The following is a 16,857-nucleotide window of genomic DNA, read 5'->3' as shown; positions in this document are numbered from 1 at the left end:
GACTGGGCCTGGTCATGCTGATGGACAGAGGGTGATACAAGTTCACTGTCAATCGGAGTTATCAGTGGCTGCTAATGTAGTCGGTTCGATGAAGTATATATATATATATATATATATATGGACAAAACCCTAATGCCTCATGAGTCTCACAGTCACATTAGACTAATCACCGTATGAATACACTGTTCCATCTAGGTGCTGCGGCGAACCTAAGTTTTCTGATACTACACCAGTTCAACCGGGCTATACTTCAGGGAAAAAACAGACCAGGAAGGAAAACGTAAGCACTATGAAATTCAAAGGGGATTTGTGAAGTCCATCAGGACTGCAGCACCATATATAGACGGCTGCACCTGCGATTCGCTACCTAAGTGACACAGTTCAAAAAATAATTTGTCCATTCTGACTTCTACGAATGCAGGCCTTGTAAGTTGCGCAGACAACTTACTAGCAAATATCTCAAAAATAGGATTTTCAAAGCACTGATAATGGTTTTCTAGCTTACGGGAATTTGGCGCCCATCACCTTCACCGTTATCGTTATCTCATATTTACACAGACTAACTGAATATTGTCACGTTTTTGTTTACCCTACTCCAAGGTTGGAACGACCGATTCGTAGACACATCCGTTCCCTGCGCGTACATCTCCAACATGCTCCGAAGTTGTAGAACAAAACGACACATGTATTAGCTTGGATTATACGTCCAACACCTGCTGTGTATAAACCTCCTTGATTTTTTCAAATATATCTTTAACTTGTGTTGAGGAGCCTTGTGTTTGCGGTTGAAAGGGCTTCAGCGGAAGGGCTGAAGTCTTATCTAATTCAAACATTGGATATATATATATATATAACCAGAGATTTGGATGTCGCTTTAATAAGTGAACAGTTGAGTTGCTATTCCATGTGTATAGTAGTGCTGGAAGCTTGAACGATGTCAGTAACTCAATTCAGCAAGCTGTTATCTCAACAACAACAAAAAACACTTCGACGGCTACCGCTTTCTGTTCTTCCATACGTCCAACAGTCTGATCAGCCCCACTACATTCTATGACTTTCCTTCGAATTTATGTTTCAGAACCCGTAAATAATGAAGCAGAAGTCTCTCCAAAATAATTCGTTCAATCCAGTACAGGTTGACAATCCTGGAAAGTGTGTATATGTATGGGTTGGGGTCCCCGCAGCTTGTGGCAGCGGTAGCGCAGAATGGAAGAAAGACCAACCCGTACAGTAAGTAGGTACAAAAGGGTACGCTGAACGCAGCAGCTCCAACGATTGAGTGACAATGCTGTGTTGGTGTATACATCCAACCAACGATGTGGTGGCACTTAGATGTCACAACCGGTGTAGCCAAGATCAACTATTAAGTTAGCGTTTGCCACCTCCAGGTTGTGCGCTGCCCAACTTGTGGCATCCTCCAGCCGAAACCCACTTCAGGAAACAAGGTACAGCGAGATGATCAATCATTCGGCACTGAAAGCCTCCATAATCGGTACCATCGAATCAAATTGTCGACTGGATAATCGGCTGAGTTGCCGGTTGGGACCTGAACTACGCGGTAATTGTTGCCTCCATGCTTGTAGATCTGTTCGGTTTGTCACTGATGGAGGATGCGGTCAGCGACCCGGACGGAACTCTGCTCTATTGTCACGAGTTTCTGGTAGGTGCTGGTAAGTCTGTGCAGGGTGGTATCTGGCATCAATTTGAAAACAGTGAGGACCAGACTAACGACTGGATTGCCCTAACATGTATATCTGACACCGTTTTAGGGACAGGAACAACAGCAGATATCTGCCAACACTCTGGTAGTGATTTCTAAATGCTTTGGACGTTTTGCCAAAACGTGGATGACATCCTTGGACAGGAGAAACAACGTACACGATCGGGTGTTCTGTTCCGCTCCGAAATTTCAATTTCATCTTTCGCTTAATCTTCTGTCTGGTTCAAGCAGTTCAAACCTCCGTGTAAAGCTGGTATGTCTATCACTAAGCTGGACAGGCCAGTTAAATTACTCTTCGAAAGCACTCCGCCCGCTGAAGATGGGGTTTATTATTGATATTTTGAGCTTTTGGAAATCTATTACGGGTGTGATTTCATTAGTCAAACATTCGGATAAGTTGAAGAAGTATTGGACTATTTCCAATCGCCTCCCGACCTCCTAATTTCTTCTGCTATCTTTAGCAACCACCTCTTTAGATCGGCTTTGATAGTGTAGTTCCAGAGATCATGCTGGATCATATTGTCGGATCAGCGGCGTCGCCACGCTTGCCCCAATCAAGTGCACGAACCACTTGGGAATAATCTTGAATTCGGCTGCGGTTTCGCTTCCGGACACACGGTTAAACAATTCACAGCGTTGCAAATTACCAGCAGGTTTTCATTCAACCGATCAGTTTGTTCTGCACTGGTGAGTGGCCTACAGGTTTGCTGCTGATGACCTTCTTTGATGGCTCCATCGTACTAGCAGCAGATGGCATTGTGCAAAATAGTCTTCGTCACAGAGAAGTGAGCAAAAACAGGCACGAATCAACACATGATCCGGGTCCGTACACTTTAAAGATGGAAAGACAGTAATGAACACATGATCACCATCTACAGATAACTCATCACTGACAACGGGCTACCGAAGGACATTGGCGCTCCAGTCGCACAGCCATCAATAAAGCCCTATAATTGGAAAAAACGCGAAGGCAGTGGACCAAAAGCTTTCGCCTAAACCCCTAGCATCTAATCCGAACAAGACCTGAGAGCGTGAACGCAACTGACTTCAGTTAGCCGCCATACCTTCCGGTGTATCCGGCCAATCGTAGGATAACCATATGGACCGCAACTTGAAAGGTGAACAGTACTAAATATAACCAAACTTTCCGTAACACTCTCTACCACTCAAATCTTGTCCATCTCTAGGTCTCCGACACTCCGAATCATGCACAGAAAACGCCCTTCTGGGTGGATGGCAACCCAGCAAGCTCGACATGTGCCTGAGTAAAAGGTAACAGCTATTTGATCAATCGTGGAGCTCAAATGGTTAGCGTTGGGAGGGTAAAAAGTGACACGGTACACACAATTGCACTGCAAGTTGGTGTCTGAATTAGGCAGACCGTTCACTTCGATGTATCGCCTATGAAACACAAAACAGGATGCTTTGGCTCCAGACACTAGTTTCCGTCACCGAAAAATGGGAGAGCGGGTAAGATACAACCAAGCATTAGGGGCAATGTAGTTGGTTAATCCGTTAATTAGTTAGTTTGAAGGAAAACCGTGCAGATACCCGGCTAAGGCGATAGGTCTGATGAAAGGCCATTGACTGCGTGACAAACCATGCTTGTATCATTAACCGGTGGTGATTTGAATCCTGGGTTCCCAAGACAATGAATTGGCGTCTGTCAAACTGACTGAGCCTACTGGTCAGCGCTGCCTTACTTCGTTGCTCACTACTACCTATGGGCCGTAACTCAACCACCTTGGGAGGGTTCCTTTTCCCCAAAATCAACTGGCGTACCACGGCATCGCCATTCTGTGTCCAAAAGACCCGGCCAATGCTTCGAAGACACCGATGGTTGAACATTGCGAGAAGAGGCCACGTTTCCGATCCACAAAGCAGTGTGGGTCGCAATATAAACCTCACTCCTGACAAACAAATGTCGCGCCGCCTCAGGTGTCGGAGAACGACAGTTACCCAGGCTTTCTCAATCCGAGAAGTAGTCTCCCTCTAATCCAATCCACCAGAACTTGTACAACTGCCCAGCTAAATAAATTTATCCACCACGTCGATTGGCTTGTTTGTATTTAGTTAGGGTTTGAACACACCCAGTGATGCAGCAGCACTCTACAAGTTGCGGGTGTGAAGACCGTACCAAACTGTGCGGCAGGCCTAATTTATTCAAAATAGATTGCACCTTTGCACAATCCGAACCAAGGAGTGTGGTCCGCACACACAGAGCGAACACCCCTGAAGACATTCGACCCTCGAGATTTCAGAGACACAGAGAAGTCTGAAACAGCACGTCAGCATCGAGGTTGAGGAGGAATGGTGGGAGCCAACACTGTGAACCCTTGACAGTGCCCTACCATCGTGCGCTCCCCGGAGTTTGTACGTGGTGTTGTAAATTGGGATATGAAGTGAACGCCAGCTTTCGGGCGATCGACTGTTAAAAGCAGCTGTCCGAAGGAAGAATACTATGTACTCTTCCGCGAGGGGGCAACCGAGCCTGAGTCTCAGGAATCTCTCCCAATAGCCTACCGATCGCGCATAAACGAGAGACCACCTGCGATACGATAGCGGTCCTCCCACGGCCTTTTCGCAAGATCGGGATCACAGCCGTCCAACGGGTATTGTTTCTACCAAATCTCTCATAATAGTCATGGGGCTGCTCACCAGGGCCCTTTATGAAGTTCTAGGTGTAGAACATCTTGGCCGAGTGGTGTATTTGTGTATCCCTGTAGTTGGCGAGCCCCCACGTCCCATTCAGACTCGTGGGGTTGTGCTGTGGAAAACCTGCTGAACGGCTGTCTAGCGTTGGGTCCACCACTGTACACGGTTGACCATCATATAACAAGCCAGTTGGTAACGGGTCCTGGAGAATATAAGTTAACCCTGTCGCTGTTACAGTTTGCAAGCCTGTTGACTCCTTGTCTGAGCAGCGAGAATGAATGGACCCCAAAATGACGCCGTGGGCGGCACTACCACTACGGTGTCAGAGGGCGTTCAAAAACGAAATGAAATTCGCAATGTGACTGAACCAGCCAACCGGAAATCCAGGCGACATTACGACTCACACGAGTAATAACCGACATCCAAGACAGCAACTGGGGCACTTTCAAAGACGACCGCCAACGGCATATTGACGTCGGATGTTAAGATCTCGTGTTAACCACTAACAGGCCAACCCAAAAATAGGATTTAGAACAGGAAAAAAACAATCGAGTTATATTTACACAGTTCAAATACAGTTGTTCAGGTCACCACCAAACACCCCAAATTTTGACGGCTGCGAAATAACAAGCTTCACCTTGACGTCATACAGTCCTGAAATAAAGGGACAGGGTACATTAAGTGAAGATAAATACGAACCGAACCTCCAAGTGACTTCACAAAAATGGGCACTTCAACCTGAATGTACCGACTCACCACGCTCGGACACTCACCATTAACAGTGCACCATCAGTGCCCAAAACTGCTGCCTCGTCTCCATATTTGATGCCCCACCGAAATTCGAAGGCAACGCATTTGCCGATGGGCCGGTTATAGAAGCCGAACACATTCGATAAGAAGTGCGGTAACGTGGGACATGCTCCCACCGGGTCCTGCAAATAAAGCGTTGCTCTAATTAGTTGTCAGCATAGTAGTAAGCTCACACTATCGCAGTAGCAAATAATACATCATGCGTTAACAGAATATTTCACTCCACTTACCTTTCAAATCCTAGTGATTGCGCAGCACCTAAAACGGACGTAAATGTGAGCACGGGCGCAAAAAGAATAAACGTATAAGCACCTAGGTTTCAGAGATCTTGGTGAAAATCATGAATCAAATGATGTTCTGCATCAGCACATTGGAGATCATATCAAAAGGACGTCGTACTTACTACAGCTGGACTGTCCCGTTCTAGGGTCCGAAATAGACTGGACGTCGCCCAATGTGACATTGAAGTTGGAAGACTGGCAGCTGAACCTGAATGGCCGCTGGATCGGGCAGCCAAGTGTGGAAGAGAACGTGAGTTAGTTCATGAGCAATGATATAGGATGAGTCTTGAATCCTAAAATGCCTGGAGTAGCGGTGAACAGAAGTCAACCTGTGTGCCTTGTACGTATCCATATATTACCAGTGGACACTATCACACGCTAGCACACGATGCAAGAACTTACGTGACGATCCACGGACCAGACTCGGACACGGCCAAACTGCTGGTGGGTCGCATACACGGGTGAAACCTCGACGTGACTGGCGCATGCATCCGTAACGCATTTGAAACTCGACTGTATATGCTTGCACGTCTCTCATATGACCTTATGTGTGCCTCTCTATCTCTCCCCCTATTGCAGGTATCACGGACGAGCCACCACGAGCCCCGGGCAGGAAAAAGTAACCCTCTTGTACACCCCCCATTGACCATGACCTGACTTTGTGCCCCCAGCTCCCGGTTCCGGTTTCGGTTTAATACATGTGCGTTGTGGCCACACTCCGGTGTTCTTTTCTGTGCCACCCGACCCGTGCGAATGTGTGCTGTGTGTGCCGTGTAGATTCCGTAACAACAAACGGGTCGGGTTTCAAATGCGTTGCACATCAGCCGAACCGGAAGCAGCTCGTTGAAACACTGCGCCTGACTACTTGAAGGAAAAAGTGAAAAAGCATTTCTCAGCTAATTCTCCACAGCACTTTATAGACGGAATTTACAAAACCGGAGATTCACGTGGACGAAAAATCGCGAAATTAATGGCGCGTGATTCTAATATTTCAATTTTTGCGGATTCGCTAGGAGAACCTAGTATTCGCACAATGGAATTGAATTTTTCAAAGCCGTGACTTGTCCGCGATGGAGTAAAATGGACAAGCAGTTGGGTTCAGAATACCAGTCCAAACTTTTGAAGCCTGTCTAGGCCTCCAAGGGTCTTTGTAATTTCAGGGAATTATTCCATCGGAATTTTCCCGCTAGAGGTATGATTGCTTCAGTGAACAATGAAATTTGATGAGCTCCGGAAATATGAACGTACAGTAGAATGGGTATTTTATTTGAGCGCATGCGAACGATTGCTCCTTTGTGCAAACTGTTCGACCTATTCGAGGAAATGATGGTGTTGCGGTATGGCTAACCAATAAGTTACTTTACCGGCAAAGGAATGAAAACAATAACGCTAGATTGAGTATACCGTAATAAAGTGGTCAGATGGATCCGACTCACTAATAATTGTTATCCTTAAGATATTTCGTTGCTGGCCAAGGTCAGTCAATAAACAATAATATAATCATGGTAATCCAGAGGTCTTCTTCTAAACAGTTCCCACATACAATAAATTCCGAAGATAGTCTGAAGGGTTTTTATATCACAGTCAGCACATGATACTCGTTTATATCATCCGAAAACGGGCTATACGCGCACGATCCGGGATGGTGTACTTTGGTAATGTGATCAGCAGCCGTAAAGAAAATTGTCACCCTAAAAACTAAGTGTACCACTCCGAAGCTCTGGGACACACTTTGCAGAAGGTGGCACGGCACGTCGAGTGGCCCATGTGGGAATTTTAGTGTTCAGGGAGGAACCCATCCACAGCCACGAGTAAAGGTTTGGCTACCACGACTAATGCTGTAGTGCGCCAGAGGACATAGGATAACATGATTTCATGTGACCCGTCAGCTCCAAACTGTCCGTCTGTTATTTCGACCACATGCATTTCACCTAAGTTCGTATTTCTTTAGGGTTATCCTCAGTAGGCATATGAAATGGCCACTGAAGATGGCGTTGTGTAAACAAGCCATTACGACATTGGGGCCGCTGAAGTGCCCTCATCATAGGGTGAGCAATGATCCCGGTTTGTCAACCGCATAAGTCATAGTGACATTTCGGCAACCCAACGTGTATCCTTCTCTCATTATAGGGGGTCAACAGTTCAATGAACAATCCGCACTATAAGGGCAATACCCTTCCCGGCAGCATTTTTGTGCCCATAAAAACGGCCAATAAAATTCAACTTTTGACGTCCGATTCAGCTACTTTCCCTGGTGGAGATAAATATGCCACCGCTGGAAACTGGTAAGAAAAAGAAGCCCGCTTCAACATACATATAGGCGTTTTTGCATAAAAGCAACCAGAATTGTAGTATCCTTCTTCAGATGACAACGATAAAATTGTTTACTTAACACTTCAGATTCATAAATAATCACTCCCTCTCTTGTCTTGACTATGACGTTGGGCCGCTCGGTTGGATTCGTTTTTGGTATCCGCACTGGTATCTACTGTCAATCGGCCACTTGCATTGTTTGCTTTACCCCACTGAATTTTCATCTCACCCATTGACGTCACAATGCCAACGGGAGCTACTTTTGATGGTAGCTGGTTACACCTTCCTGGCTCATGTCTGACACCAACAGATGGAAACCATGCCTTTCTTTAAAACGTTGCTCACACGTACAAGCTCTGGACTCATGTTCACCAAGAAGACGGGTTTTAAAAGGGTGAAAGGTTTCCTGAACGATTGGTAGTTCAGATACACTCATTTCAAACTTCTGGTATGGCTTCGTTATCATATCCGAGGGCGGGATGATGCTGTCCTCCGGCAACTCTGCAATAAGCTTTTACACCTACTTCAGTTAGTGTTGTAGTATTCTTCAGGGAAGAAATTCGATCCACTCGGGTCAAGCTGGTCAGGCACACCGCCTTCTCCTGTAGTAAAATACTAAACAGGGGCTACCTGCTCGGAGCGGGTGCGTAACAACTAACCGGGTGTTGCTGCGACATCGAGGAATACCAAGTGAAAAAAGCGACGCATTTACGTCCTTGAGCCTTCTGGCCGTCTACATGATGTTTTGGGATGATTTTAGCTCGCGGAAGAATGGCTCTTACCTACTAAACGTCACCAGTTAAGGACCTCACCAAATTCACGTGGCATTGATAATATGCCAGGGATGGCTCTCCGTTAGTGAACGGTGAAGGAACAGGATAACTTACTGAATATTTGAGACTACTGTGTGACACCCGCTGCGACTGTTGCTGTGGGGCTCAAATCACGGAAAACTGTGTAAAAATGTCTGTCTTGATCTGGGAAATCCTCCTTGTCCTCACCGGTGCCGTTGAGGCGAAAGATGAGCAGTAATTCAGACAAACCTCTTCCAAAAGGTGAAAAGTTGGGATTATATCCTAAAAAAATGCCTTCAGTTCAACAGGTGGGGGAAAGATGCTTTTAGTTGACTACTGTAAACCACAAAGCGGATGCCAGCTGCCAACTTCCTGGATGTGCTTTAGAAATTTCCAACGGGATACTCGTCCTTCTCCGGTCCAGTGTGTTCACCTGAGGGCCATTTTCAGGGACAGCCTATAGTATGCATGGCAGGGTCGCTTCAAATTCACTAGTGTCAGTTAGTGTGAAGGAATTTGGCCATCGCAGTGAAAGTGCACTCAGTTTGCTGGTTCAATGTGGTGGAATGAAAAACTAAACCAAAGGGAGCCAGATGAACGGGTACGTCACCGTGTATCATGAGAGGGTTTCCAGACATCCCGGCAAACGAAATATGTACGAACCTCTATCTCTTTTGCACGCATGGTTGTATGACGCTCGGCTATCCGACGATTCTATATCCAGTGAGAGCACGCCACTTCCAAGATTTCAATAGGTAAGGTCACTACAATGTAGGATTTGGGATTCATCCGACCGCCATAACTGAAGGAAGTGTCGCTAGCAAACAGGAAATTTGAAAAACTGTCACTGTTACCCGCGAGGAACAACACTGCATTGTACTGATTTGGACCCGAATAGTCTAAAACGAAAGGGGTCTCACAATTTGCTGCTCTACGCCTCCTTTATAGGTGTATGCTTTCACGTTGTGTTGCAGCGAAACATGAGACTATTGAATAAGTTCGTCTTCAAACTCAATAAACAGGGCATACGAGAGAAGGCAGTTGTCCCTAGATCTGCTCAAGTTTCCCATAAAGCTCCATAATTAAGAGCAGATTTGTGAATCCAGGCTCATTTATCGGGCAGTAAGTTTCTGGTTTTTGAATGTTCCATGACGCTCCGCTTAACGCTACGTTCGGCCAACTTATTCGGTGCATCGGCGAGGATCATGGACCAATAACCAGCCGCCAGCACATAGGCACCGGTCATAAAATTGGGTAAAACATCGGCCTTCCTTCGTACCACTGAAATTTAAATTGTATCTAGAGGCTGTTTAGACGACGTGAAAAGGTTCCTTATTAGCTAGCGCGAAATGTTTTGTACCTTGGGATAAGCATCCTTCGACTCAGGGGCGCTAAACAAGTGTACACAAACAAGAATAGCCCAGACGTCTGCCACTGTGTATTTGTCACTGCACCTTAAAGGGAAAATCGTGAATTTCTCCATGTGATAGAGTCACTTCTGTCGAAATATGGGCTCATTTATAGCACACCTAAAGACGTGCTTCACGTTTAGAAAACACCCGGTTATTTTCCACTTTTCATGGTAAAGTTCCAGCTACCTAAATATTCAGGCCATACCTGTTGGTGGTGCCTCTTGACTTTATGTATTATATTTCGTTTCTTATGAAATTGGCAAGCAGCAAATGAAAATGGTACCCATTTCAGCTAAGTTTGGCCAGAAAAAATAAACGGAGGTCAATCGATAGTGATTATCTCCTAACAACACAAAGTTAATGAAAAACGTGGTTAAGCCACGTAAGTTGAAACTAAAAAGGACGTTAAGGGCTGCCACTCCGGACGCATCCAAGTAGGTATCTTCAGATCCCATGCCCAAGAGTTCTGACACGTTTTCTGGGTCCGCCGCGCAATGAAAACTCCGCCTGACCCAATTTGGTAAGCTTTAATGCGGAATGCCCCGGAATACTAGAGCGTGCAGCGGTAGGTTCGATCTCTTTGCTGCGAATCCAGTATAAGTCTCAAAGTGTACTTTTGTAAACCCTAAGGTTAACGGCACGGTTCCAAGCAGGAAAGAACCTGAACTCCACAGTGTGACTAAGCCCAACAACAGCCAAAAGTACAATCCTACTCCAGTTGTTCTGCCCCATTCGAAGCCCTATCGAGCGGGTGAAAGTCCCAAGATATCGGGTGCACACCACAAATTGTAGTTGGAGACGTTTTAAAAGTGGATATGTGGGGAGCCTTGTGTGCTGTCTATTCTTTAGACGGAGGTGAAGGTACCTCACGTCAAAATGGAGATGTGCATGGCTTTCGTTTCTTGTGTTAGTGTATGATCTATCAAAAAACATTTGGCTTACATTGGTGTCAGTCAATTAGATAGTTATACTGTTTGGTCACCCATAGAGTAAGTTGAAGGATCTTACAACCTGAATGGGCCAGGAGAGGAAACCAAAGTTATCATTCGGAGTCGAATTTCCCTCCTGACGTTACCTTATTTCTTTGCGGTCTTGAACATCGTCTCTTACGCACATGGAGGCAGGGCTGTGAAGTTTGAATGGATGAGTGCGCAACATTGACTGCTGCGTTCTAATCGGTCCTCTCCTCAGAACTTCCTGGAATAAATTGCGGATATCCTCGCATTTTAGTGGGGGTAGCACATGTTTAAAAACAGTGTTGACATGTTTTTGCTGCACACGGATGAACGAGTGTAACGGCGTCGCACAGTTGTTACAAGGTCACCGGTTCTTTGCGATTTTAGAGCACCAATCCTCCCATGCTCATTAAGGTTTTCATATGACCCTTGCTAAACGATACCGAGCAGCCAGCCTTATGAGACCCTCGAGATTGTGGCATTGAAACCCAGGAGGTTATTTATCGTTAATTTTGGTCTCATGTCTAACAAGGTTATACGACCACTGCGAGCAACGGAAATTTATGTGCTCATACACGGAATATGACATTCACTTCGCCATCAGCTCAACCCATCGCCTTCTGTAGAAAAAACTAATAATAGGAAAACACTGAAACTAGCCGAAATAGGGAGACGTTCTGTGAGAATTAAGTTTCGTACGTATATCGGTATAACCAGACGAACTAGAAATCCAGAATTCAGCGAAGCGTAACAACCAGCACGTATGTATTCGAATTGGCGAATATGTACAGCATATGGAATATTAAAACAAGGGAATAATGAATAGAGCAACGAATAGAGTATCAGTAATGTTCATCACACGTTCGCTTTTTTCCCGCTCGCGCTTTGGCCGGTGACGCCTATATTGAGATGTGTAGCATAAGATATTTGCTAATTAGGAGGTTTTGATGTACCTATTCTTTGTTATGCCTCACTCCACATCCCAAAAACTCACCGACGATATTCCTGATTGATGATGGAGTGCATGCATTGGAATCCTTTGGCTTTGCGAACGATTCGATTGCTGACATAAATTTTTCTGACAAATGTGGTTCTCGCATTTGCCTCAGCACTATGTTAGCTACATTATCCCCAAAATGGGGGCAAGGGTACACAACTGTGAATTTGGCTTCACATAAAGCTGGTTTGGTATTTTTCACACAATGAATATCCGTGGCTTTCTCACCGACACGATCTTTGGGAGGTCATTTCACAAGTGTTCGTTGAGGAACGTTTTGATGCTGCCATTCGAATGATCAATGCATTCATTCAACACTTTAATTGCAACCTGCTGAACTTTTGATCCGAATTTAGCCGCCTCCATGTTTCAGTGCTTCCTACAAAAAAAGCAATAACTTTCTATACAGTTCTTGTTCCGGCTTGCATGTTGCCATCATCTCTCTCTTCAAATGACCTACTCTGCCCAACTCCAAAAAAGCGACACCGGCGAGCCTCTACAGTATCTTTGATCCCTGTTACCGCCCGTCCGCTTTGCTAATCCCTCGACTTCTTCATCCCAACTTACACTTTTTTGACACTGGCCATGAGCCCAACAGTCCAACAATCCACGAGGCCTTAAAGGTGGCTTTGGGTTTTAGATCAACATGACCGGCTGCATGACGCCAACTCCACCGCTTCACCTGATCTGGTGTTCTGTTTCCCCATTTTTCACCGTTACACATTTCTTGTCAAGTGTCAGGCAGGAAGCTTCTTGTTTTGCACTCCCTCACTTTGCTCCCCCCCACCAACTTAAAATCCCAACGATCTGATCTTGCTTGTTATTCTCTCTAATAACGCAAGGTAACTTTGCTTCCCTGCTCGTGCCAGATTAGTGATGATCATGCCCACTTCGAATAATGCCCAACCCCAGTGATTCTGCCCATTTTCCTAACCCCGTGTGCCCACAGTCACCACCAGTCGTCCTTTTATTGACTGTAACATTATTATCACACCTGGCGGTGTGCTACCCACAGGTTGGGAAATAAACATTATTATCATAGGATTCTGTCAGAATTTAGTAGGTAAAAGGCTGCTAAAATGCCCCCACCAACGCCTTTATTTAGTATGTGATGCTTGATTCTGTATCGATCCGTCCTTTAACACTGTCAGTACTGCTCCAAGAAAAACGGATGATCTCCCCGCCCAAACCTACATTTGTGCGTTATCCACAAGAAACATTTTGAATGTTTAGAACTCGACTGGCAGCGTTAGGCGGTGAATAACAGTAATAGTGAAAATTAAGACGTGTGCACTCTTTGTTAAAGGTACAGAAATATTGAGTGTGCCCATACCAGACTTCGGCAAAGTTGTCCAGTGATGAAGTTTACCAACACGACTGGGTTAACACTGCTCTGTAATGTTTGATGTTGCTTCTTCCTACAAGAAGACTAAACGAGAACCAGCGGCGCAGAAAGTCTTACGACTAGGGCCTCAATGTAGTGGCACCATTTCTGCGGCTGAACAGACATTGTTTGAGTTCCCCAAGTATAGGTGAGGTTTTAATCGATGTTCTTGATTTAATCGATTACTACTGATGATTATCGATTGAGATCTATTTGAGCCAGAAGCTGATACAATCGTGAAAGATTTACTAGAAAACAAACCTTCTTGACTGTGATCAATCGGATTAAATCGAGGCGCTGTGCTAAGACGGCTGATGTATTGGGGCCAAAATACGCTGTCAAAGTCTGTAGTTTCTAATTATAAATAGTTTGCTTTAGGTAATCGTGCTCTTGATATACTTCAAAGATATTCGAAGACAGCAAACAATCGGACCCATGATGCTCTCTTTGTTGCAGACTGGCGCTGGGATTCGGTTGATACGCTACTACCAACTAGCTCATGACCACTCCGTATGGCATACTTCTTATCACACTTCAATCCAATGCTGACGGTGTGATATCTAAAGCGAAATTCAACTGTTAAAAGTCGAAAGAAGTATGTTTTTGCCCCCTCGTTATGTGATCAAGATTGTTTACTCAATACGAAGCAGAGTGCGTGGACCATATGATGACAACAAGTGGGCGTGTTGAGAAGTGAGGCAACATACGACTCCAGATCGCCGTGTGGCGCATCATGAATACAATTCAATCAAATAGGCCGTTCTCTTGGTAACTCCTTAGTTTTTTATTGGAATATCGCTGAAACTCACCGCTTAACTTCTCCATCACTTTTAAACAAATAATCTTGCGTAAGCTATCAGACCATGTCTTACGCGGACATTCCTAGGCCATTAAGAGAAAACGGTAACTTCCAACTCGAAACCTTATCTATTCAGACTTTGCCGCGACTGATCTCTCTATTTAATTCTTTCAAAGCCAAGTTTTACCTCAATGTCGAACCCAGGTTTTACCTTTAACATAAAGACTCTATTATCATGATCCTTCTGGATCTTGGATGGTGCACCACACACATGTTATCTTCTACAAAATTTCTTTACACGAGTCATTGTAAATTAAATTCCATCAGGGACAGCTGATGTGGCGGGAAAAGCATTTGTGCACGCTAACCTGTGCCTTATATTGTGCTAAATTTAAATCAAACTCCGAGCCGTTAATTATTCATGATGCCTATTGTATTAGACAGATTTCTGTCCATATTCTTTATGGATCACTCAGGAGTGGTGGTAGATGCCTCTTGAATGAAAGTGTAATTCCTTTTTCGAATAAATTTAACGCTTTCTGCATGATGTGGAAAATAGCGCTTGGAACTTCAATGCAATACAGAGCGGCCAGACAGCGAATTTCGTTGGCTGTTTTGATGGTGGTAATGTACAGCGGGAACACAACCAACATTTTAGCAACAATAAGAGTACAAATCTTTCTTTTACGATACCGAACTCTCTTCATATGTACGACTTATTGCTATAAACTAATGACAATTACTGGGGACGATTGTCATCAGTTTGAAAAAAGTTTTGGGTGTGTTAGCTCCCTTCGGAAGCGCAACGCATGTTAAAGTAGGTGAAATTTCATTCATGGAAGGACCCACAGTACTATAGAGCAACGTATAAACAGCCCGGAGTTAAGTTTTATGGTCCGGTGCAACTTCAAAATCAGCCGACATGGTGAAAAAAGTTTGGCGTCTACTTTTTCCGCGAAGACATGGGGAAGACTGAGATTTTGTTGTTTGACTCTCAAGCGGAAATGTAAACTATTTTTGAATGTTTTGGTGCTCAATAGCCAGCGTGTTTTAGATATTTTCTGGATTCCCATGTGATAGTGCAATTCAAGTGAAGCATTTCAATAAACATATGGACACGTGCAGGTTAAATATGGAACGGGCGTTTTGATGTGCATAGCCCCAGGAATGGCCTAAGCTCTTGATCGCGTAACAAAGTCGAGATGGCCTGCAAAATATTTGAACACAAGTCTCGTCGTTTAGTAATTTACACTACTGATTTTTGAAAGAATCAGCGTACTGGTTAGTTGGGAGCGCTGATGGAAAACCAAGAGCAATGACTGCGTTTATAGGTTCGTACAAAGGAGTGTGATGACAACGCAAGGTTGTATATAGACTCGGTAGTAAAACGGAAGGATGATTTTTCCAGTAGAGCAAGATGAGCATAATAACGAAACCTTCACTCAGGTTGTTGAATACTCTCTTGGTGTATGGATGAAAAAACAAGCATCCCTGAGCGTAGAAAAATCAACGTGCAGACCAATAACATGGCACCATACAACAAGCTCAGGGCTCTGCTTTGAAAGTGCAAATAATTATAAAGCCAGGGCACAATTTCGCAACTTTCAGGACATGACATTTGATTATTGGTCACTGACTAGATTATTGAATTTATCGCAAAATGAAAGTCTGAACAAAAAATATTTTTTGCCTGTACACCTGATATCAACGAATACGGGCAGCGTTCCAATATCCCCAATATAGAATAAAAAACATGGAGTTCAGAAAGGAAAATCGAGGAACGACACTGCTGACAGAAATTGAAGAGTAGTTTTACTGTTTGCGACGTAATCTATACCACTGGTGAAGTCGTCCAACAGGAGATCCATCTTGTATTGAGCAAGATCTTCTGCAACATATAATCCGCAAATCAGGGGGCATTAAAGGCGATTTCAGTGAAAATATTACTAAACTTACCTCTTCTACAACATGAAGGTGGGTAAGGAAGAATGATCTTTCAGTGATTTTTAAGGCAAGGCGTTAACCTGAACATAACATGGTAGGTCAAAACAAGCTACGGACCTAATTTTTCAGAACGGTGGCAAAAGACAGTGCGTTGAAGTATCTAGTTATCTGTGCTTTTGCAGGATGTTTTTAATTCTCTTCTTCAGTCCTACAAGCCACAGAAGAACTCCATTTCTGACCTTGGAAAAATTTAGCAAGCATGGAGTGAATCTCACACCTTCAGTAAAAACCGCTATATCGAGGGACAACTGTCAAAAAACTATTGAAGCTGTTTAATCAAATCTAGTATGTTGGAACAACTGAAGTTAATTCTCGATGGCAAAATCAACTTGCTTACCAAAAACGCAGCCCCCACAACGCTCAAGAACACACTCGCTCCAATTTGCTTTTGCTCTGCTCTATCGAACGTCTAAGCTCCCTTAGCAGGCCTTTGTGATGTGATGTTCTGATCGCGCCACTGCGGTCGCACCTCTCGGTGTGTTACACAACATTAGGGAATGTGTATTATGGCCTTTTTTACCGCTTTAAAGTGGTGCTTTATCCAGGGTAACATGGTGCACCATGGTGCGTTCGTATACCCACCACCCCTCCAGTAGCGCAGGTGCGTCGCCCACTGCCGGTGGTTCTGAATCTGGCCATTAAACTCAGGAAATCAAAAAAGTACTGCTGGCTTCTGTCTGTTGCTGCTTGTGTTGAGCTCGCCTCGGTAGAGTTATGCAACTGGCAATGCCA

Source organism: Opisthorchis viverrini (genome assembly GCF_000715545.1).
Source record: "Opisthorchis viverrini unplaced genomic scaffold opera_v5_3, whole genome shotgun sequence".
NCBI lineage: Eukaryota > Metazoa > Platyhelminthes > Trematoda > Opisthorchiida > Opisthorchiidae > Opisthorchis > Opisthorchis viverrini.
Note: the sequence above shows the minus strand (reverse complement) of the source record.